This window comes from Coturnix japonica, chromosome Z, assembly GCF_054131305.1.
Source record: "Coturnix japonica strain WE chromosome Z, WE-NBRP24, whole genome shotgun sequence".
Lineage (NCBI taxonomy): Eukaryota > Metazoa > Chordata > Aves > Galliformes > Phasianidae > Coturnix > Coturnix japonica.
In genome coordinates, this window is record NC_140702.1 from 59619150 (window position 1) to 59643259 (window position 24110).

Here is a 24110-nt window from a genome sequence, read left to right on the forward strand (position 1 = left end):
AAGTATTTAGTTGCTTTCAGAAAGTACTTGTGGATAAGATTCATTATTCTTTTCATACCCAAATGTATTAATACTACTGCTAAATTGGCAACTTTTATGTGCTTACATACTATTTGTGTTCATGAATTCATAAATTCATATTTTTCTCTTTATTTCTCCTTAGCTTGAACTATACATTCAGCAGAAGCAAACTTAAGGAAATCTCTCAGTGTGTCTTCTGTTCTTCTGTAATGGTAGATGAAGAAAGAGAGAATTGTGTAGTAGAAAAAAAATTTTTCTTTTTTTCCTTGTGAAATCAAAATGCTAGCTTGTATACATCTCCTGATGCAGTAGGACTAAGTAACAAACATTTTTAATAGTCTTTCTGAGTCTATAAAGCATATTTGATGGAGTATTTCTGAGGAATTTTGCTACTTGAAATGGTCATTCTGATCGATTACTGCTGTCAGTAAGTGTGTCTATTGCTAGGAGCAGTGTGATGTTTTCTGTCTTTGTGTGAATTATGTAGTGAAGTGATGCTGGTTATATAATCTTTCTCCAGTAAGTCTGTTCAAAAGTAGTAGATGGGTTTGGGTTATGAACTTAGATTATTACTGATTCAAGCATGGGTTCCAAGATATATTCTTGGAAAATTTGAAGTGCTGGATAACAATGTTATCCCTACCTTTCTCTTTTCCTGCAGTACTTGTACAGAACTTCCCAAGGCTAGTCAGATTCTGATCATGCCATAGAGCTACTGAGAAAATGAACAGATAACCAGATGACCAGAAATGGACCATAAAAGCATTTTCTTCTTCTTAATTCACAACTTTTTTTTTTTTTAATGGAGCATGACTTTCTGAAGTGTGGTAGGAATTGTTCTTGTACTTGCCTTTGCAGCCACAAAAATACTTGTTCTTTATCAGATGTTGTCTGAGGGGTGATTTTGTGCACTGTGTGGCAGAATCTTTCTAGCTGTGAAGAGCTCTGATTTGTAAGCCTTCTGAAATGAGTTTAACTCAAATGTGACATATATGCTTTCTTACTAAGTGACCTGCTCATCAGGGCTTTGAGTTGGAATCACTTCTTGGAGTTAATTAGGCAGCTTGTGTTTTAATTAAACATGGAAGTACGTGATAATGAAAAAGCTAGAAGTAGACGCGGATTTCTAAATTATCATGTTGTGGATAAAGAATTAGCAGAAGTGCCAGAACAAGATATTTTTTTCTAAAGATTTTAAAAATGCTCGTTCTGCTACTTCTTCTAAACATTCAGTTTTGGAAAGAAGCTCAGCAGTGTGTGCTTGTAGTACTTCTGCCAGAGTAGTCATTTTCTTTCTTAAAGAAAAACTTAAATCTTAGTCTTAGTAACAAGGAAGTGGTTAAAGATGACAGGAAACACACTGCATTTGATAGTGGGGTTAAACTGATGTCTGTCTTTTGAGCTAGTGTAACAAAACTCTATTTGTCAGTATGGAGAGAGAAAAGTAGATGGAGGAGAGTTCCAGTCCTTAGATAACACCCAGATAATAATCCTTCATGTAATGATCAGTGCAGTCAGTCATTGCTTAAATGGCCCTGCAATTACTGTGTCATTGCTGCTTTGGATATAATAAACATCACAGATTGAAATGCTGTTGCGGCATAGCGCAGAATTCAGTACCTGGTGGAGGCAGTCACAGTTCTGGACATGTCACCTGGAGGAGTCAGCATGTCTGTCAGCCCCCTTTAAGGATGCCACTTAAATTGGAGCTGAACTGAAGTTCTAGCCTTCTGTGGAAGAGGGTGAGACAAAGGAGAGGGAAGTTATTCTGCTCCTGTTAGTTACAAACCAAGAAAGCTGTTTCAAATCACATCATAAAACAAGTTTCTAAGTGGGATGTGTGTGGAGGGTGTTGCTGGCCAGATGTGAACTTTATTTAATACAATACTTAGGTTAGTGTTTTTGTCATGTAAAAATTTTGGCTGTAGGTGGGAAGGCTATAGGAAAATTTCAGAGGAAAGTTCCACCACCATCATACCAGCAGTGTCTTGACAAAGCTGAAACACAAATCATCTGTTAAAGTTACAATAGAATGGAGGTTTTAGAGATCACTAAATCACAGTAGGTATTCTGAAAGTGACAGAAGAAGTTGTTTTAATGACTACTGTTGCTACACATAACCTTAGAATTTTTTTGAATTATTAAACTAAGTATTGTGACTATAAAAATAGTATATTATGTTAGTCAGAATCTGATACCCCCACACTCCCCAGAATCTTTTTTTCTTTAGAGAAAGATTTCACTTACCTACCTAAATATATTACATATTTCTTTTGGTGTGGAATATGTTTGCTGTTTTGAAAGCAGATGACAAAACCGTCCTCCTATAATTTATGGTCCTCCTTCTGTATTTTGTCACCTTATTTGAACTGGCCCCAAGAAATGTCATCAAGATGAGGCAATGGGTGTGTTCCATATACATCTTGGACTTACTTCATTATTCCAGCTTACTAGCCAGGTCTACATAGTAAAACTGTGTCCTCAGCATACAGAGTATATGGTAATATTCTACAAATGCTCTCCAGGCAGAAAAAACTTCTCAGAAGAGGTCCAACTGCTCGTAAGCAGCTGTCTTGCCAATAGCTGTGGCTGCAGACTTTTCAATAAAATCTCAAGTTAAAAGAAAGGCGTCTGGTAGGTTAATTAAAATAATTGCTGCATTTTAAAGTACTCATCTGTTGCTAGGAGCTGTATTTCCCCATGAGGTCTGTGGGAGTTTTTGTGACAGTGTGGATGGTATAGATTCAGAAAACGTACTTCAGCTGTGCCAGAACAGCAAAGCAAAAAGCAGCCTTTAAGGAGGGAGTCATCTAGTGTAGCTCCTGCACAAATTGTTGTCTTGGGTTGTATTTTGTTAACTTGATAATTACATTAAAATCCATCCTCACAAATAACAAACAGTTGTTATGGATACAAGTTTGCTTGCAATGTTTATGTTTTGGTTTTGTCTGATAACAAATGAAGATGTGACAATCAGTTTTAGCTTTCTTTTTCTTTTTATATTATATATATATATATAAAATATACTTTGTATACAAAGTATATATATATATAATATATAGTATATATACCATGTATATATACTATGTATATATAGTATATAGTATATATATAAAGTGTATATATATACTTTGAGATTTGACAGAGGATATACATGAGTAACTGCAGAATGGTTCTTGTATTGATAAGTTACACATTACCCCTTCAGTGTCTTCTGTGTTTGATTCTGATGTTAAAGCAAAAGCAATATGTGGTTTTGAAATGATTATTTTTTTTTTACAACGCCATTTGTACATGTCATCTTGAAAACATTGTTCAATTATTTTTCACAGTTCGCAGTGGATGGTTTGATAAACTCTGTGCTGCATCCTGGTGACTCTGTGATCCAAGTTCAGAAGCTGACTCAGACTCCTGTGCTGTGAATTGTCAGTGGTGGAGTGATTCGGGTAGGTGACTGTCTAGAAATACTGAAGAAGATAAAAGGAATTAAGTGTTTTGATTACACTTGTTTTAGTTGCTCTGCAGTGTATCTTCTCTTGCCTTCAAGTGTGAGATGACTAACCATTGTTTTAATTGCTGAATTTTTTTACAGTAGCTGGTAGGGAAGGTGTATGAGCGCTGGTAACTTGGTCGCTTTCTGTCAAGAAACATTAAGGGTATTTTCTGTGGTGTAACTGTTTTGTCATGCTTGAATCACAAAACATGTTTTGTGTGTTTGGTATTATTGTATTCTTATGACTCTGTATGATCATTTCAGTGTAGGCAAGCTGAACTCCACTGCTGCTTGCTATTATTTTCTGTATTACTTTTTTTATATAGAATATTATGTATTTAAAGTAGTTACGTGTTTTATCACAGTGTGTTCAGGTGAAATGAAACTCAGCAAAATCGACTTCTGCTCTCCGTAATCTAACTCAAGTGCTCTCATAATAGCTGTGGATTAATATAAATATGTTTTTTGTTTTTCTTTCTTTCCCTTGCAGTTAGAAGCCTGTACTTTGATTTTCTGTACCTGTTTGAATTGTTAGTGGTATTTTTCTAGGAAGTCAAAACTTAATTTATTATTTAAACACCTAATTATGTAATTCAATAGCAGATGCAGTTATCTTCTTCAAAGAATTATAGACAATAGTCAAAGTGATAAGGAGTTGTTTTTAGTAAGTGTGTGATTGAAGTGTTTCAGAATTTTGATCTTAATGTGTTGCAAAATGAATTATTGTCTTAGTCCTTTCTAGTACCTTACTTATATTGTGGAGCAAGGCACTTTTTTTTTTTTCATCTTGCTCTCTTAATCTTTTGCCTTGACTCAAGTACACAGGTACAGTAACTCAAAGATATTTTTAACTACCCACAGAAAAAGCTTGATGTCTGGGGGTGTGGAAATATTTTTATAGAAAAAAGAGTCTTAAATGATGATGGTGGCTCTGAAAGTGATGCCTCCTATATTATTATGTTGGCCCATGATGTCAGTGGAGGATGTTGGTGGTATGACAGTAGAGGTTCAACCTTCCCAGGTTGAGTTCATTCCCAGGCTCTTGTTCATTGCTGGTGAAAATGTATAGCTAACGGCGGTGACTGTGTTGAAAGAGTGTTTTGTAGCTGAGAAGTTTTTCCATAGTATTGTGTTCTTTTATATCTGTTGTGATTTCCGTGGAAATAAGTAAGAGGCAGTACTTCAAGAGAGACCTATATGGAAAAGATGATTCCATGGCATTATGAAACGAGAATGTATTTGTTGGAATTCTTTTTTAATGTGTTTTTGAGACTAATACTAATAAGACTCAATATGACTTATTAAAATAAAAATTACAAAAAAAGAAAAAGCAAGAATACTTATTTTAAATATTCTATCTTTTTAAGCAGAAAAGCTTAATTATTTTTTTAAAATACCTGATATTTTATGTGAGCATTTCAGAGTTACTGTTTCGATACATCTTTGGTTACACAGAACTGTGAAGTGCCATATTTCCCTATCTGAGATTTATTTTGTGGTTCTCTGGCTAATGAGAGATACTGTGAAATAACCATCAGAGATGAGATGTGATTTTATCACGTGGATAGGCTGAGACTTCTTCAGTAAGCTTTTGCTCTCCTGTTTACTGTTAAAGCATCAATAACAAAGCAGAGACTTCAGGCAACGTTGCACAACTTCTATTTAGAGGCAGTTATTTCCTTTGTCAAGGCATTCATATTTTTCACAGTAGCTTGTTCTAACATGCATACACAGCTAGAATGATTGCAGATGTTTTAGTGTTAAGAACAATTTTATGTCGAGTTGTAATCTCGTTTTCATAATCCTAATTTCACTGTGAATCTTTTTGGCATTGAAGCACTTCTGAAGTCTTACAGTAAATCAGGTTGGGTGATTAATCTGTAGTTTATTTTTTTGGTGCTTTGCTTTTGTTTGCTCTTGTGCATCACCTCTTTGTGCTTAACTGTTGGTTCTTTGGCATACTTGACTAATGAGCCGTCACCATTTCCAGGGGGCAGGAAATCTCTGTTAACTCCCAACAAGGGTTGGAAGTTAAATGCTGGCTTTGCAATAGACTTGTAGCTACAAGCAGGTTTAGAAAAGCTGAACTGTAAAACATGCAATGGTGAAGTCTGTACTTCACAAGAAATATAGTGTCTGTTTGGGATAGAAGCTTCTTGCTACTGAGAGTGTTCAGCTGTTTTTTCAGAGTTTTATTTCTTGAAAAGATGCCTTAATTTGCTGTGCTGCTTAATCCAGTGAGTACACCACTAAAAGCATAAGTCTATCATGAAGGTAATGATTAATGTGTAATTAACCTTAGATGGGTTCTTAGTTCTGTAAAACTGAAATCGGTGAAATAAAGTTTAAGAACAAACAGCAAGTGCTAAAGTTTCTTTTTTTTTTTCTTTTTTTTTCTCCTCGATGTATTCTACCTAATGTATACACTTGTCAAGTCACTGAAATCTTCCCTTGTATAGAGTACTGCAGTTCCCTTTATAGTGGTGTAGTATTTTCTATTTGGTTTTCTGACTATGCTGCAGTTAAATATGCAGTTCTTGAAACTGTGTATTTAGTCAGCTAAGGAAAATCACAACTCATAGTCTCAATATTAGGACCTTTTGCATAAAGGAAACAACACTGGCTAAAGAGAGGCCCTGGTATCCCATCCCTTCAGTATTCTTGTTTTTCAACATGTCCAATAGTTTTTGGACGTGTTCCAACCTCCTTATATAAGCCATGGTTTGCATGGGTATGTGAACCCTGTTGACTTGCTGATTCATTTTTTCTTATAGCAATAAGCTTTGGCTCAGATTTCCCCCTTCTTGGTTTTTCTGACATGTTTTAGCATGAAGCACATCTTCAAACATATCTCAGGTGGTTCAGCTGCGAAGGCTAATCCAGTCAGCACCAGGCATGTTTTGTCTTGGCAGTGTGTGTTGGAATCCTGTCTCTCTGTCAGCCTGCTGTTCCCTGTAATGCAAAAGAGGTATAGACAAGCCATTCTGATAGGTGACATGAATTTTGAGCTCATGGACGTTCAGAACTACAATATTTTAGGGTGTCTTGATAAATGCTATTTTAGTTTGAGGATTCATAAAGGATAGTAGTTTGTTACATACAGTGTGCACACTGCTGGCAGTCAGTCTAAAACCTGATTGGGTTATCAGAGGGTTGGCTTATGTGATAAATTCTTTGGTTGTCACATGGGCAGAATTAGATATTTGAAGGAAAACCACATTAATCCTTAATGTGACAAATTTGTTTTTAGTTCTGTGCGAAGACTAGGTATTGGGAAACACCTCCCTTGCATTGCATAAGCACTTCTTGGATCTATTTGTCTGCAACTAGCAAATATAAAAACTTATTATGCTGCTCTAAGTATGTGTGGTCGTATCAGAGGAAAAGTATGCAGAGAATGCTTCTGTCTAACTTGTTTAAATAGCCTGGCGTGTTCTGGCTTCCTTTTCCTCTTTCATCTCCTTTTCCAGCTACATTGTCTGGTATAGATAGAATGAAGTGCTAACTAATTTATGCAAGCAAATTTCCTTTTGACAGTTGTCCTTGAAGCTCTTGGCCTATTCAGCTTGTTGGTTGAGGAATGTCTGTGCCTATTTCTTCAGCTAAGACACAGCTTCTCCATCACACACAAAGCCCATTGATTGTTTCCTCCTTTATTTGGTTCCCCCTGGCTCCCCCATGGATTTCTTTTTTTTCTTTTCAATGCAGTCGTATCAGGAAATGGAAGCACATTTTCCTAGTAGTGTGAAGATGTGATGATGAGGCAGATGAGTTTAGCAAAATTCTTTACTTCCAATGATATTATAAACAACTGTGTAGTGTTGTAGTGGACGTGGCAGCATTTCTCTGCCAAAGTATTGTCTTCTATGTAAATAGAAATAATGAAAGTTTACAAATTTGATTTTACAAGTTTATATAAAGTATGAGTTTCTTCAAGTACTTTCATGTCTGGAGGGTCATGCAGCGCTGATGTGGACAGCTGCATGGGCTGATGTGTTTTAGAAAAAAAATAATCCACATTAATATGGGAAACAGAACAGGAGTGGAAGATGGAGCAGGTTAGTTTGCTAGCTAGTCTATATCTAATTCAGGCTGATTGAAGTTTTAGAAACTGAAAGCAGAAAGAAGGATTTGCCTTTGATTTCTAGAGAATTAGTATGGAAGAATACTGTGTTTAGAAATGCCCACTCAGCAGCAGGTTGTCAGCCTGCATTCTTCATTGTCATTAGGTGGGAAGTGTCTTGAAGTCTAAACTGTCAGGCCAGTCCAAACTGCCTGCCTGTCAAACACATCCAGAAAGATCCTAGCTGTCCAAAGACAGGCTGACTGTCCTTTGGGGGATTGTGCACCAATGCAGTTCGAAGGTTGTGACGTAAAAATGGACAAAATGGGTATACTGTTTTTCCAGAGGTCCATCTAGGTAGGAGACCCAAAAGTAGAGGGTTTTCTAATAAATATACTAGCTTTGTTTTAGGCCAGAAAGAGATGATGGACTTCTTTCAAAGAGAGTAGATTTTGAACAAATACTCCTCACAGAGAAAAGGCAAAGAGAGTAGTCTGTAAAGCATGTGCTCTACATGAAAGCCTAAGTACAAAAACAAGAAACTGTTAACAGATCATCAAGAACTGATAAGTAAACCTATGTGCCTTTGAAGAAAGAAGAGTACTATACTCAGTTTAAGAAAAAAAAAAAAAAAAAAAAAAAAAAAAAAGAAGAAAAGTGTGTTCTATCTAATATCATTGGTCCTGGGCATATGAAGAATGTTAGGTTATCCTCAACTTTTTGGCAGCTATTTGAATGAAGTGAGAATTGGGTAGTATTATTCTGATTAAAGTAACTTTACCTGTTTTTGGCTTTTGAGGGGTGGAGGAAAAAAAGTTAATACGTGCTCTCCTCTCGGCAGTCTCTGAGACCACAAGCTTTTAAACATGGTCTCCACAAGACCTCTCTCCCTTCTGGGATGGTGAAGGATCCAGAGTGGTCTAGGAAAACACAGTGTTTTGACTAAGTGGCTGAAAGGTTGGTGCTGCTGCAGGGAACTTTAGGTTCTTTGATCATGGGGCAGTTTACTCTTTGCCTGGCCTGATGGCAGCAGACAGGTCTTGCCTGTCTCCAAGGGGAAAGCAGACTGTAGCCCAGGAGCTGGCAGGATTTGTTGAGAGAGCTTTAAACTTAAGTATGAAGGGAGATGGGGATAAAACAACACTCTCTGGGGTGGAGCAAGTAGCTCAGAAATCTCCACTAGATCAAATGAGGGAAGCTTGTTGGAGGTCAGTGGGACAGAGTAGGGCTTCGGCATGTTGCTGTTGTAGGAGATGGTGGGGATAAGCCTCTGAACTGTTTTGTAGGATCTTCTGTGAACTCCTCAGAAGAGTTAATGTTGCTGACCCCTGACCCCCCCACCTGAAATCTTCTCTAGGAAATGGTGGGGGAAAACTTCGGAGTTCTTTTAGAGTTTTGGGGGAGGGCCTGTCTGTCAGAAAGCCCAGTTGAGTGCCTTTACACTAATGTGTGCGGTATGGAGAATAAGTAAGGGGGAGCTGGAAACCATGATGTGATTGGAAAATTATGATCTGGTTGCTGTCACGGAAATATGCGGAAACATGGTGGGATGAATCCTATGATTGGAATATTCTGAAAGCTACAGACTCTTCAGAAGGGGTAGACAAGGTAGGAAGGAAGGAGGAGTTGCCCTCTATGCTTTGTGGCTGCTAGCCATCCTTCATCCCTTCCTCATCCCTTCCCTACCTTTTGTTCTGAAATACAGGCTTCAAGTAAGAAGCATTCCAGTCTCATTCTAAATCTCTTTTCTCAGTTACATACACATTCAAATGTTCGCATTTATTCTAGAGCTGAAATGCATCATTTTTAATCCAGAGACAAAACGCTTTAAACGTACAAAGGTAATTTCTGTATCTGTAGTTTAGCTAATCAGAGGACAAAGAAAAATCTTGCTTTTGGATATCAAGGAAATTGCTGTCTGCACATAACGAAGTACAATTGTGGACTGATTACCACAGCTGATTCATTTTCCTGATACAGAGGACAACAGTGAGGACACGGTGTATTTCATCTCTGGAATCCCATGTTCTTATCAAACTCTTTTACATTCCTTTTATTTGTGTTTTTGTTTGTTTACTACTATTTCAGATCATAGAGGGCAAAAAAAAAAACGCATAAATGCCTCTGCATTAAATTTTCAAGTTAGAAAGCCTAAATAATGATACCAGTCTAACTGTAATGGCTTTATTATGCAAATTTGCACAAATGTAATGTGTGTAATGCATTTTTGTGTGTTTCACTGCAAGGTAGTTAAAAATTCTTTTCCAAACAGTATAATTGTCCTTTATGATGATATAACCCGAAGGAGTTTCAGTAAACAAACTGAAATCACTTATCGTGATTAAATATGAGCATGGGGTAGAATGCATCCTCCAGCTTATGGTGACCTAGAGGGTTAGAAACACATGTAGATAGAGTGGAAGGAAGATATTGGTTAGATTGATGAGCAGTGTTGCTCATCAACATTCTGAAAATTGTGATAAGAACAGTTGTTGGTGATGGTGATTGAGATCAAGTCCTGGTTGTATACACAGTGAGTTAAAGTAAGCAGTCCCCAGAGGTTCTCATCATCTGAAGCACTGCTGTGAAATAGGCGGCATTGGGAATGTGATGGCAACTTGGGATGGGAAAGAACAAACTGGAAAAAAAGGAACAACAGAAAAATAAGGAGGAACAAATAAACGAGTAGTGCATAAAATAACAGTGGGACGGATGAGAAAGCAAAAGAGATGATGCTTTTGTGGTCCTCACCGTTATTAAGGATTTTATCATTGATTAGAGGGGTAAAGTATAAGTTGATAAGAGTCATATTAAGGATCACTTATTTTTTGCCTCATTTTTAATATATCTTTTTTCTAATTCCAATACCTCTCAAACAGAATCTATCCTGTAATAGTTTCATGTACTTGGCCTTAATGCACAAACATAAATGTGTCAAATTATTTTATCCATGACATTATCAGTCTGTTCCCATTCTGATCCTTTAATGGTATTAAAATGAAAGCTGGTATCTAGAATGGAATTAGTCCATTAATCTCACTACTGAGCTTTAATACTGAGATTTTTTCCCCTACTAAAAAGAAGTGTTTTGCTTTTTCAGCTGCTGACATAGATGATTGATATATTAAAATGAACCTTTTGGAGCAGTTAAGTTGCAATGTCTTACTGCTGGACAGAATTGTGCCTAGGAAAGTCATCTAATGTAGATCAGTAAATGCCTGTTGTTCCCTTAAAAAACAACAACAGCAACAAAACAGTAGGTAATCAGGTGGTTTATTTCATTTAAATGACATCTTGAGGTACAGACTTTATTTCTTTTAGCTAGATCTTATACGGACTCATTGGAGTGGGATCCCTTAAGAGGGATTGGGAAGGCGCACGAGTATCTTCTTCAAATGCATTTCAGGATTTGCGGTTTGGTAGGACTTCTAACAACATGTGAAGGTCACATTCCTCCAAGAGGACTCTGCAAATGCCAAGAGATTAGGACTGAGAAACCTAGTGGTGACTTGCAGCCTGCACAGAAGCAGCAGTTTCTGGATGGTAACCTTACAGCCTTGTGTTGGTCTAGATCAAGTTTAAGAAGCCATTAGGAACTGGAGAAAACAACTCTCATGGTATCCTCATTATCAAAGGGGGCAGAGCAAGCTTTGCATTCTGTTCTTTTTCAGAAAATGTTGTCATCTGCCTATGGCTACAAATAACAATTGTTCTTGCTTTTGAGATTCAGATGTTCTCTATTGGTTATTTCAGTTTCAATTTGAATAGTATTTAAACAGAAAAGGTTGGAGTGTTTTTCAATCACTTTAATTTAGCATATTATTTTCTCTGAATTTCTGAAGAGCTGGGAATGAATTACACTGCAGTTACACCAGTTAAAATGATAGAATTTTTTCCTACCTTTATGAACTGTTTAGCTTTTAGTTCAGATGACTTGTGGCCCTAGGTTTTAATCCTGTCATACAGAAAAAAATATAAGGGAATTGTATAACTTTGTGGAATAAAATAATAATATAGGTCCATAAAATAAATCACTTCTTTTGGAACATTTTTTGCCTGAATGTGAATTGTCTTTGAAGGTGCCCAAATCCCCATTACAAAATTATATGGTAACCAGTGATGGTCTGCACTATTCATCTTTGACTCTTAGGCAGGTAGTGGGGAGATCTGACAACAAGCCAAGGCCTCCTGTCCATAAATTGGTTCAAACCAGGAGATTAAACAGCAGCATTAAGCTTTTCAAGAGTAATGTGATAATGTCACAGAAAAAACAGATCATAAGTCAGTGGCAGATGGCACATGCCTCGGTGAAGGGTAACAGACTAAAAATATTTTTTGATACGATGTTTTGTATGGTTAGTCATGAGCAGAAGCTGTTAAGGTTAGTTATGAATTTAATATAACTTCTAACAGGAAACTTCAGCTTCCAGGAAAACATCTGTTCAGTTACTCAGAACTTACTAAAAGGTTTTAATTATGTACATAAGTGATTTTTGTTGCTGTTGTTCATCTTTCTGTGACTGCTCTTTGCTCCTGCTCTGCCACCGAGGTTCTGTTTTGAATATAGAAATGTATTGTTCTGATTTCTCCCTTTGAGAACACTGACATCCAGGAATTGATTTTCACAGTGTGCACATGAGATGAGTTAATAATATATTGTTATGACACTGAATTGATGTGCCCAGTAGTTGACAGTTCGAGCTTTAAAAGGTATCTGACAGTTCTTTTTTTCTTTACATCCACCCAAACAAAGAAAAACACTCTAATATTTTTGTATATACTCTATTTTGAGGTGCAGTGAGGTTAATTCCACTTCTAGCTATGAATGTTCAGCAATTTTGCAAGCAAGTTCTTAGATTGCTAATTTTATCTTTAATCAAGCTGGTCAATGATTTCTTGTAAATGAGTTTAGTAAAGTAGTGAGGAACAGAAGAAGCGCAGGAGGAAGTGAAAGATTTGTAAAAATAATTGTTAGTTGGAAAGTTAATGCTTTTACATGCGTGTTGAGGGAAGTGACATCTCAAAATAGATTTCAGTGTTGCTCAAATAGCACCCCTCACCTCTGCCCTGGAAAGAAACGGAACTCAGGAATACCCTAACAATGACTTGGCTGGTGGAGTTAGAGCTATTATTAAGCGTACAATTATAGCAACTGCTTGCTGATACTTTCTATTATTTAAACAATTTTAAAATCTATGTTACAAAACTGTGTTTCCTAAGTATGGGAAATGCAACATATGGGAGTAAGCAATTAATCAGATCAATAATAGCTGTTTGCTAACCTATTTTCAGAAAACTGCTAGGTCATTTTGATTCCAACAGCTTAGTCCAGTGAACTTTCTGCACAACTCGATAAATGTAAGAACAAAGTGTTAAGAGTGTTAGGTAATACTAGCTCAAACTAGTTTAAATATGAAGCCTCAGTGTTCAGTTAACAGCTGTAGTCTCTTGGCCAGCAATAAAAAGCCACGGGCATAACACAAATTCATGCATTTAATGTGCTGCTGGCATTACTAGTGACTGTAAAATGTGCAGTCTGAATTTTTTGTGTAAGTTTCTACTACTGCATCTCTCCACAGTGTTCTCTATTTTACTAAGCTGATACCCCACTTGGATTCGATTTTCTGCATAAGTGGTGGTATAAATGGCAGTGTATGCCTGACTGGTATGTTCAGAGTGTGTCTGATGTAGTAGGTTTAAAATCAAGGGCTATGTACTTTATGATTCTAATTAATGGGGTATAAGTAATAAGTTATTAATCTGAATTGCTAGAAACCTGCACTTAAATGGTGTCCAAGAGGACCGAAATGTCCTGAGATCTATATTTCAGGACAACAGTGCTCACTCTGTGGCAGTCTTCTGGTTGTTTGGGGTGATTCGTTCTGGTGCTTGATTATTTCATGAGTTGCTACTGGAAAATTCAGTATGCAGCTCGATATAGTGCTCAGTATCTTCTTCCAGAGGTGCTTATTCACTTATACCTCATATTTTCTTGTTTCTAGTCATCTTCACTGTATTGACTAGATTACTTCTGTCTCTCTTACTTGCAGTAGTTAATAAGTTAACTACGTTAGTGAGTCAGCATCTGCTTGATGCAATTTCCAGCCAATTGCTCCTTGCTCACAGAGTTGTGGGTGTTGGGTGCCACTAGCGTTTTACACACACCCATTCTCTCAATAAGATATATTGCCATATTTAAGTACTGTGCAAATAAACTTAGATATGTCCCTCCCAAAAGTACTTCAGTATGTATTAGAAATTATAAACAGTACGTGGGTGTGATGGAGTAGGGAAAAGGGTTTGTGTGATAAAGGGCAGTGGGGAAAAAGCACTGAGGGTCATGTTAATGGCATCGTGTGAGTCAATTGCCTGTTTAATTTAGATGAAATGGTTTAGATAGTGCTAATGCGTTCTGGTGTATTTTATTGTGGGTGATGACTGATTCAAATTTTCAGTTACAAGTCTTACTACTGGTTAAATAAGTGTATTCAGTCTCATTGAGTATTCCTATTCTCTTAGTCATTTGTTTACCAAATATTTTGCTTTCCCCGTCTTTCCCATCACGTCTCTCTTATGCTGCTGTGAAAGGAGGCAGAGGTATGAACATGTTTGCTGTGTCTAACAAGTAGGCCTCAAAAACCCTGACCATCTGTAGCTGTCCCTGTCTGTCTAGGATACTTGTGCTGATGGAGAAACTTTTAAAAATGGAAGGAGGGAAGAAAATAAAAAGGAGGCTCCCGTACACAGTGGGTGAGGGCACCAGATCTAAGTAGCTTTCTCATAGATTTGCAACCACTCTTGTTATACTAATGCTCTTGCCAAATTGTTTGTGGCGCTAATTGGCCTCCTGATGTGAAGCAGGTATGTCCAGTCCTCTAAAGTAGTTGGCAGATCTATAGCAGCAGTGGCAATACTTAAAACAGCTGAAGCTTGGATGTAAGAATTATCATAACCTGAAAGGAATTCTGTTTCTGTGTTTGAGGTTTTTTTAGGTTTTTTTTCCTGCTTTTTCTTCTTAATTCCTATGCTGAGTCAGGCTGGATTTTTTTTATTACCACTAGCAGTAAAGATATCTCAGGCTTACTAACACCTTGATATAACATGCAGTTACTCATTTGAAGCCAGTGAGCTAGAACAAATGTCACTTCAGATCCATGGCTTTGTAGGGAGTACTGATGGTTGAAGGAGATCAGCTGTAGCTGTTGAGAGACCTGCTGTTTTGGTGGTATGTAATCATGATCTGTGATGAAGGTGAGTGGTGTTTTGGTCATCTTGATTGATGGCCTTAGGGTGGTTTTCTTTCTCTTATGCATGGTGTGTTTCTTGGTGTGTTTTGGTGTTTCTGTGTTCAGAAACTACCATATTGCATACTGCAGAGACAGGAAACAAATGGATGTAGAAAATAGGTCAGTGAACATGTTAGTTTTGTGTTTAGATGCTTTGGTGTAAAGCCTTGCCTAGAAGTTCCTAAGAATTAAGTTTTGAATCTAAAACTCACAGCATAATGTCTTTATTTTTGAGTATTTCTGTCATTGACTCTTGCTATTCAAGCTAATACAACAGCACTGCAGCAACAAAGTCAGTAAACATTAGTAAAGCATTATATTAAAAAAAAATTAATTCTCCTCTGATTCGCTGCAAAGAAATTTTGGCCTACAGAAAGTAATAATTCACAAGTCTGTGAATGCTGGCTCTTCTTTGGTGAATTTATTGGTCATTTACTATAAACTAGTAACAGTTTCAAATTAAACAGTGATTTGTCTAATTTCCTTTCTGTCCATTGATATAGCTTGGTTCTACAAGTAAATATTCCTTTTATTTTTATTTAATTGAAGGAAAGGACGCTGGAATTGCTGAGAGATTAAATGGTGTCTATCATGAATGCAGGAAAGATTAAAGGCACGATTATTTACCTGCTTTACTAAGAACAGAAAAAGATGTCCTGGATAGGAACTGTGTCAGCTAAATAATTCTGCTGTATATTTCCACTGTTTGTAAAAACAGTTTGTAAAAGCTAAAAATAAACAACAAAAAAAAATCCACAAGGTCTAATTTTTATTTTTCCATTGGAAATGTTTCCAGGTAAGCCAGCTGACCTTCTGCTGTACACAGTAGCATGGACCTTAGCTCGGAAGACTTTGGTGCTACATCTAATGTTGAAATTGGCCCTGATGTGTTTACTGTTAGTGGGCTGAACTGCATGACCTGGAGAGAGCCCTTCCAGCTTCCATTATTTGTCAATTAAAACTACTTGGGGGAGTAGGGAATACCTGTCTGCAACAGCTTGCACTTATGTTGTTGTATATACAATTATTTATGCCTAATCAAGATACTGCCTTTCTTCCTCTAGGAACTTTTCAAAGCATATTTGTGAGACTTAAGCTTTGAGAAACAGGCATCTGAATGCATGAAGATTTCTTACAGTTTGAATAGTTGAGAGACTCTTCGTATCTGTGCATGTGCATTGTAGAAGTTTTTCATGGCTGAGATTAAACTCTACTACGCTGGTTATTTTGGCACTAATTGCGCACTGAAGGGTGATTTTGAACCCCTGGCAATTTCTGTAAGTCATAAGTGTGTTTATTTTGCAGCAAAATCCACACATCATCAGATAACTTGCACAGTGAAGGTTTTTGCATCTGTGTCCACAGACATGAGATGGATTATATTAAAGTACTGGAGTGTTTTTATTGTGATTTTTTTAAGCTGAGTTCAAATTTCTAGTTTTCACTTATGTCTTGGATCAGTTTGGGGAGCTCTTCTTTGTTGATGAGCTTCCTAAGAGAAAACAACAAATAAGAAGACAAATCAGTTAGTTTCATGCTTGCAGGGTGAGTGGTTTTCCATAGCTGTCTTTTCCAAAAGCACTGTTCTGCTATTGTAGGTAATAAAGAAGTTTTCATTATGCTGAGTATTAGGCATTTCATGCATTTTTAAGATAGTTTAAAAATATGCCTTATAAAAATGTAGATGTTGTGGCAAAACAAACTAGTATTAAAATGCAACCCATACAGTGGTTTGGCCAGTCATGGACTTATGACAGTTCCTTCCCATTGCTGCTGATAAATACACCCATACCCCTTGGCACCATACTTTCACGGGTATGTGCCCTGCAGAACACCAATGGTATTGCCAAACAGAGGTTATTCTGGGGCAGTCTGGAAGCAAATGCAAGTCTTTGTGTACTTGCTGAGAATGCACCACCAGCTGTCACTTTCCTGTGTTGAAGGATTCTGGCTGTCAACAGCTGTGATGCCATTAGTACTAGGAGGTTACAAGTCCCCAGATAGGTCAGTCTCTTACTAAGAGACTTAAGACGATGTATCATAATTTACATCATAGAATCCTCCCGCCAAAAGAAGATAGATAGCACAGCTCTTGGTGTTGGTCAGGTTTTTGTCAGTCAGACAACCCACACAGCAAAATAGTCTCTTTTCTTTGCTGTAAGTTCTTAGCTTCAGCTCAGATACCAGTGAGGAGAAGCAGTGAGAGACTGACAACAATACTTGCTTTCTGGAAAAATAATTAAGAGTTTAAGTTCAGAGAATAGTCTCTGAACACTCTGTATTTCCCTGCTCTGCCTTTCCCTGTTCCTCGAGTACAGAAATCTGAAATTATCAAACATCTGTGTACTCTAAGTGTGAAATATCTATTGAATTTCAAAGGGTACACTTTGTAGCCAAATATTTTTATAGTCACATTTGTCTTATTTAACCATATGATATTATTTTTTCAAATCTAGCTCACTATTAGGATACAAATTTTGAACCAATCTATAAGGCTGTGATTGAGTTAGAATCTTGGCATTAACAACTTACAATACAATCCCGTTATTACTGTCGTATGTGAAATAATTGTATGTGTTCCATACATACCCTCCCAATACTTGCTGAAAATTTTTTGCTGGTTTAAAACCGATCCAGCACAATCCATAAATTACCAGAGCTTACCCTTCTGTGGTACTTCAAACCACGATGCGGTCCAGTCTTTGAAATGATCCAGGAATGTTGTTTTTTTTTTTTTCCTCTGAGCTTGTTGTGATGGGTATATGAAAGCTTAGTGTGGAATTGACCAGGTTGCTTTTTTTCCCTCCCCCCATTACATAGTAATTGTTATCTTTGTGCAGGCAAAACCTATTCATTGGGAACAGTGATGCTATCTGTGCATGGAGTTGCACTTCTTTTAGTCTCCTTTGGAATTTCTCATTCCCTTGTTCAAAGGAAAACAGTATAACTAATCTTATTGCCCTAAAATTCTTCCTGTTTTACAAGAAGGATTTTAGTGTGGCAGCATAGGATTCATTTCTGCTCAGCTTGTCTGTGTGATGGATAATCTTGCTAAATCTAAAGTCTTTTTAGCTGAACATACTGTCTTTGTCATTGAGCACGAATGGATGTTTAAAGGATGAGCTCAGATAATCCTGCCTCTTCAATGCTCTTCCTGGAATTACTGAAATAAATAATTCTGTTTTTACTGTTTTTGTTGTTTTAAATGGAAGATGATTATTACCATAGGATGAAGGCTGCCTGAAATGTCTCTGAAAAAAAGCAGTTTCAAAATACTTCTTTTCAGCCCTACCTTAGATGAAGGGCACAAATGCTGTGGCTCTCTCTCCTCTCCCATTTCCTTTCCCCTCAACAAGCTGGAGAAAGGAAAAACAGCTCGGGAGAATTTATAACCATTCATCTAATTTTAAAATATAACCCTATTTCCTCATCTTTTATATGCAAACTTTCCACTAGTGATCTGGGTCCATCAGTAGCTTTTCAAAGTCTTCCAGTAAGCAATTCAGAGGATTTGAGGTGAAATGTATTTGTGTAAAAACTGCAGGAAGAAAGAAGTGTTCTCAGTCAACTGCAGACCTCACTGGTCTAAAACCAGTGACAGGCTGGAAGTGAGGTGTGGATGTGAACAGGATGCAGTGTGGTGGTGAGAAACACTGCACTGCAGCACACCAGCAGTCCATCTAGCAAGCATCTTTTAACAGAGGCAGGGTGGTAGGGTAGGAAAACACAAGGAAGGGTAGGAAAACAGTGAATACGTATCAGTTCTCCCAGCTTCTCTCCCATTGCTCAGGGGAAGTGGAATGCTAGGACTCTTACGTAGCACCTTTGGTGGAGCCTGGCAGAAACCAGGCGCACAATATGCTGTGCTCTAGGATCTTTAAATAAAACTTTGCTAAATGTTTTTATTAGGTAGTTTAATTTGTCACTAGACATTTAAAGCACCTGTTACTTCAGGTAAATAGGAAAGTGACTTTCTAAGCTAGTTGTGATCGTGATGCACTTTTACCCTGGGTTCATCAGAATACTCTGGCCTCTTTTCCTTGGGAGTTTGTTGTGCCTTTCAATGAACTGGGCATGTCAGTGTGACTGCATGGAAGCCTGGAGTATTCCTGCTTTTGAGAATCAGCAGCACTTAAAGCTGTAGTCTCACTGTGGTCTTGGCTGAGTAGTTGAAATATTCTCTTCTGGTGTGGACTTAAATTTATCTGATTTAGTGCCAGTTTCAAGTGCTATTGAAGTAATGTCAGTTGTGGTGATCTCATTGTTTCTTGTCTAATTCTGTAAGTTATGTGTTGTTCTGTATATAGTTCCTTAATCTTTATGGCATGCACATGCATACCAGTTCTGTATGATCTTCTCTGGGGAATTGGAATCTGATCAGTTCCTTCTGTTTGGTTTTGAAGCCTACAAGCATTTCATAGTTTGCTAATGGCTCCCTACCCCTGGAATTTATTCTTCTAGGCATTACAACAGTGGCAACCTAACAGGTGTCAGGAAGTGATGCAAAAGTAATCCCTTTTGTTTGTTGTTTTTGTGATTATTATGGAGCTGTTTTTTCAGTTTTTCTAATCTGAATGCTCTGCCTGCCGTGCCTTGACCTTCTGCCGTTTTGTTTTCAGCAGCAGAGTCACCTGACACTCTTATTGTCAAATCCAGCCTTGCGCTACAGTTTTCTTTGGATTAATTCTGTTTATCTTAGCAGAGCTATTGCAAACCTGCGTTTCTACCATTTGAAAGCTTTGTGTACAGTGCCTTGAAATAGGTTTTATACGAATTAAATTGCTTTTCAGTAGGAGCACAGAGCCACGAGAAGGGAGAAAAGCACACAAATGTGGCAGTTTGACATAAACATCGCAGATTTCTGAATATGTTTTGATCCTTACTGTCTTTCTTTATCTTTTTAATTGTTTTGAATGCTGCTGTTATGTATTTCTGTTGCTGGAAAAAACTGGTGGATCCTTTTTTTTTTTTCCCCCTCCCATCAAGAAACTCAATAGACTGAGGCTTTAATATTTTATCTGTATTGCTTTTATCCCTTGTTTGCATACCCTCATTGTCATTCTGCTGAATAAATGAATATATTTATCCAGTACAGTACATTGGAATGCCTTTGGTATGAAAGTGCTAAATGGCACCGGTGACTGCTGAGGGGAGAGCAGGGCCAATAGCATGTGAAAGCTGATCACATCACAATCCTGTTGTGTTGATCCTGGATATCTAACAAATTAATTGTCCTCTAATGGTGCTGCTGCTTGCAGTACTCCAAAAAAAAACAAAAACAACAACAACAACAAAAAAAAGCTTCCATTCCTCATATAGCAATTTCAATTTTGTGATTTAATTTATAGTAAATCCTATGAATGAAGATACTGCCTCTGCTCCCCGTAATTTTACTTTTTTTCTAGGTACTATGAGTTTGGCAGCCATGACTCAGCTCCTTATAGCTGTTGTAAATGATTTTGTATTCAGTTAGAATCTGCTCATGCTGATACTTAATCCCTGTGAAGATGCATTCTACTTCTGTGCTTTTGTAGGCCAAGATTACAGGTTGCATAGGTCCAGTCAACAATTATGAACGCACTGAGCGTTGTTCTGTCTTTCTAATTGTTCTGTGGTGGTGAAGGTAGAGTTAGTTGTCTGCTATGACTTACTTGGCAACTTTGTAAAAAATAGAAATAAATGAAATAAAAAATCATAAAATTAGTATTATGGGAGAAGCATGGACTTGTCGTTTTCTGTTGATTTCTGATGTATTTTTTTTTATACCTTGCAAATTGTGTGCAAGAAATGTCTAATATTAGGGACTTATGAAATACAGCAATTAAATGTGAGGTAGAAATGAAATGGCTTTAGAGACACAATGCTATGAAGTCAGAGTTAAATTAGGCCAAAAGACAGTGATATTCTCTGTTACAAAACAAAATAGTATCCACCTAAAATTTTCTATTTATTTTTACCATTTTTGGTAAATCTTTCAAAGGCTGGTTTTATTTCTCTCTCTCTCTGTCTCTGTCTCTGTCTATCTCTATGTATGTGTATATATATATGTGTATATATATATATATATATATATATGTATGTATATATGTGTGTGTGTGTATATGTGTGTATATATATGTGTTTATATGTATATACACTTCTACTTACATTTATACTTATATATAAACACAATCATGACATTTGTAAATCATTGACACTGGTAGTACTACAGTAGATTCTGAACTACTGCATAATGCTATAGTGTCCAAATGAAAATTCACACATGTACAATTTTTTTTTTTTTTTTTAAAGCAAACAATGCTGAAAGCAAAATAAATATGCAGTGCAACAAGGTATGAGTTTGTTCTTATCCAGTATTGATAGGTGTGACTAAAATTTTCTTACCTTTGTTTTGAACAGAATGTTGACTTTGAAAGCTCAGGGAAGAAGCAGCAGGGAGAAGGAAGTAACACAGTGGTAAGTACTGTATTTCTGTTTCCTTTGCATTATAGAATGTTTACACATTGATTCTGTTCTTTTCCATGTGCCCATCAATCACCTCCAAAGCATTTGAATTTTATTTCATGAGTGCTCCTGATCTTCTGAAGCATTTTTTGTTGCAGCTATCAGCTGAAGAGTATATTTACATGTAGTTGTGTGTAAGTGTAAAAGGGAAAACATATGTAACTAAGTTGCAAGATAATAATTTTCTGTTTTGGAGACATAGTGCTATTCAGATTGTGGAAGTGCTAATAAATGTTGACACATAAGTGATGGCAATTATGAGACTTATAAAAGATAAGTTTAAAAACATACAGAACCTTCTAAGTATTTTATCTGGTATTGCTACAGCTTAAGGAAATAGAAGCATATGTGTAAGCTTGTTTTTCTTGCTTTTTGTGTTGTCTACGGTGCAGTGGGCCTTGTGTACATCAGTGTTTTCTATAGAGCTAAGATATCACTGTTGTTGTTCTGCCTCTGTGCTTACCATTCTTTAAGGACTGTTGCTTTCTATAGGCAAATGACTCACAGTGCCTCTTCTCTTTTTCTTCCCAAATCCTGGTTCATCATCTCTTTTGATTGCTGTATCTGGAGAATTTAAGACAGCATCTCTTCCTCTGTGCTTGCATGGCTATTGACAGTATGTGATATGCAGCATTTGCTTGTACTGTAGATCCAGACATAATCCCTCAAAGGACTAAACCAGAAGCATAAGCGGTTTAATAAGGTCTTATACCTCTTCCAGTAGGCTTACCATGTCTTAGTCTGGTTGCACAGTGTATTTAATTTTCTTTGTTTTCTTTGCATAGAAAGTTAGAAAATTGTCCTCTTTGTTTCTATGGGCCTTTTCTACATTGACAGTGGAAGAAAAATGAGTCCTTTAATGCAGTGTTTTATTTCTCCTAATGTTCTCTTAGTAACACTACAAATTGTTACCCAGAGAATATACAGTGAAGTCAAATGTCAGAAATGAAGCTTGGATCTATTGCTAATCTCAGCAATATTGTTAGTGATTTATGATTAGAGACCATTCATCAGATGATGAATTTATGTGGATAGTTTGGCTGATAAAATGGAAATTAGTTTCTAGGACTGGCTTAGGAACAGAGTGAAATGAAATACGTGAGAAGTTCCAACTACATGGAATACAGTTGTGTAGTGACAACTGGAGAGACTCAGAATCTGATGGGTTTTTCAAATGTGAACTTGACAACACAACTGCAGAAAGCATTCAATTTTCTTGTCTTGTGTAGTGTTAATATAGAGTCAAAATTACAATTGTTAGGATACCTGACCACATTTTGTAGTTCTACTATAATACTATAAACTTACCACATATATGTATGTATGTGTGTGTGTGTATATATATATATATATACACACACACATACATACATACATATGTATATATAACATTCTGTTATATTCCTAGGCTGTGGAAATGCCATATATATATGCCATATATATATATGGCATTTCCACAGCCTAGGAATATAACAGAATACTGAACATTACTCAGTTAAAGGCTGTGCTTATACTAAAGTCTGGTTATGCAAGTATATGCCAAAAGTTTTATTTCTCAATTTAAAACAATTTTGCTTTATTTTTACAAAGTTTTTCTTTTCTTGTCATTGCTAAGCTTTTAGCATAAAAAGACCAAGTGCTGACTGCTTGGTTATGTTACTAATTTCTTTCTTTTATTAGCAGATAAATAAATTAATAGAAATAAATATTCCAAGCATTTCCTTTGCTATGCTTTCATGGGTTTACCTGTAGTAATTCCGCAGGTTTGTTTTAGTATAGTCAGTAATCATAAAAATGGTTTTTGCCCCTCCTGCCTCCCAGGAAAAAAGTACCCTTTATATGTTTGCATTTCATGAATGTTTGTTATTGTACCGCATTTAATAACATCTTCTTCTCTCTGTTGTTACCATTCACCATTGTTGCTTCATGAGTAACGCCTTTTATTTCATCTGCTCTGAATGCTGTATGTGAGTACAGTGTGGGTTTTTTTGTGTCCCTTGCCTTTGTGGGGACATGCAGCCATGAATGCAGCTGAACACTGTTTGCATATCAGGAGCTTCTCATTAAAATGGTGAAATTGTTCCAAAAACCCTTTTTATAAGTCGTTTATTTCCTATTGTTTATTCTGACTCTGCAGCTTTGGTTCCTTGGTTTGTATTGATCCAAGTGTTTACCGGTTTCATTTAAATAAAAGTGTGATGTAACCAATCTATTTTTAATTTTTTCCCTCTGTTTAGAAGTGAAATAAAGAAATAGCTTGGATGGGAGGCAGGAGGAAGTGAAAATACCTTAGCTTGGCATTGTTGCTAAAGAAGGTTTTGAAATGACAGCCACAAAATGATGGTGGCGTTCAGCAAAAGGCAGTCTCCTCACAGTACACTCTTCCTTCTGATGTTTCAGTTTCTCATTAGAGTCCATCAGGTCGGAGAGCCATGCTTTCCTCTTATGAAGAGGAGGATTGCTGTGCATTCCTCATGCAGGTTAGGGTTTCCAGGGTACCAGATGCTCTCAGTTGCACTGGAACCTTGCTGCTCTCACCCAACAGGAGGGGTGGAGTTAGGCAAAGCCTGACTCAAACCATTGCCTACCCTACCCCAGCTGCATTAATGTGTTCTGATATTGAACAAGAGATACCAACTCATTTCTGAGCTTAAGAGCGGAGGACATTCTGAGTTTAAGCTTCTAAGTTGTGTACAATACCTCTAAATTTTTGAGGATCAGAGCTGCCTTTTGGTGGAAGATT

The 24110-nt window shown here is 36.9% G+C and overlaps 1 protein-coding gene across 8 annotated transcripts in view; it reads left to right on the forward strand.

The window, feature by feature from the left end:
- Positions 1–24110, forward strand: part of ERBIN (erbb2 interacting protein) — a 100870-nt gene that overhangs the window by 19586 nt on the left and 57174 nt on the right. For all 8 annotated transcript variants that reach the window (XM_085528321.1, XM_085528322.1, XM_015848554.3 and 5 more), the window contains exons 2-3: positions 3354–3467; positions 21263–21319. The gene's annotated coding sequence lies outside the window, so the exon portion shown is untranslated. The remainder of the gene's footprint in view (positions 1–3353; positions 3468–21262; positions 21320–24110) is intronic.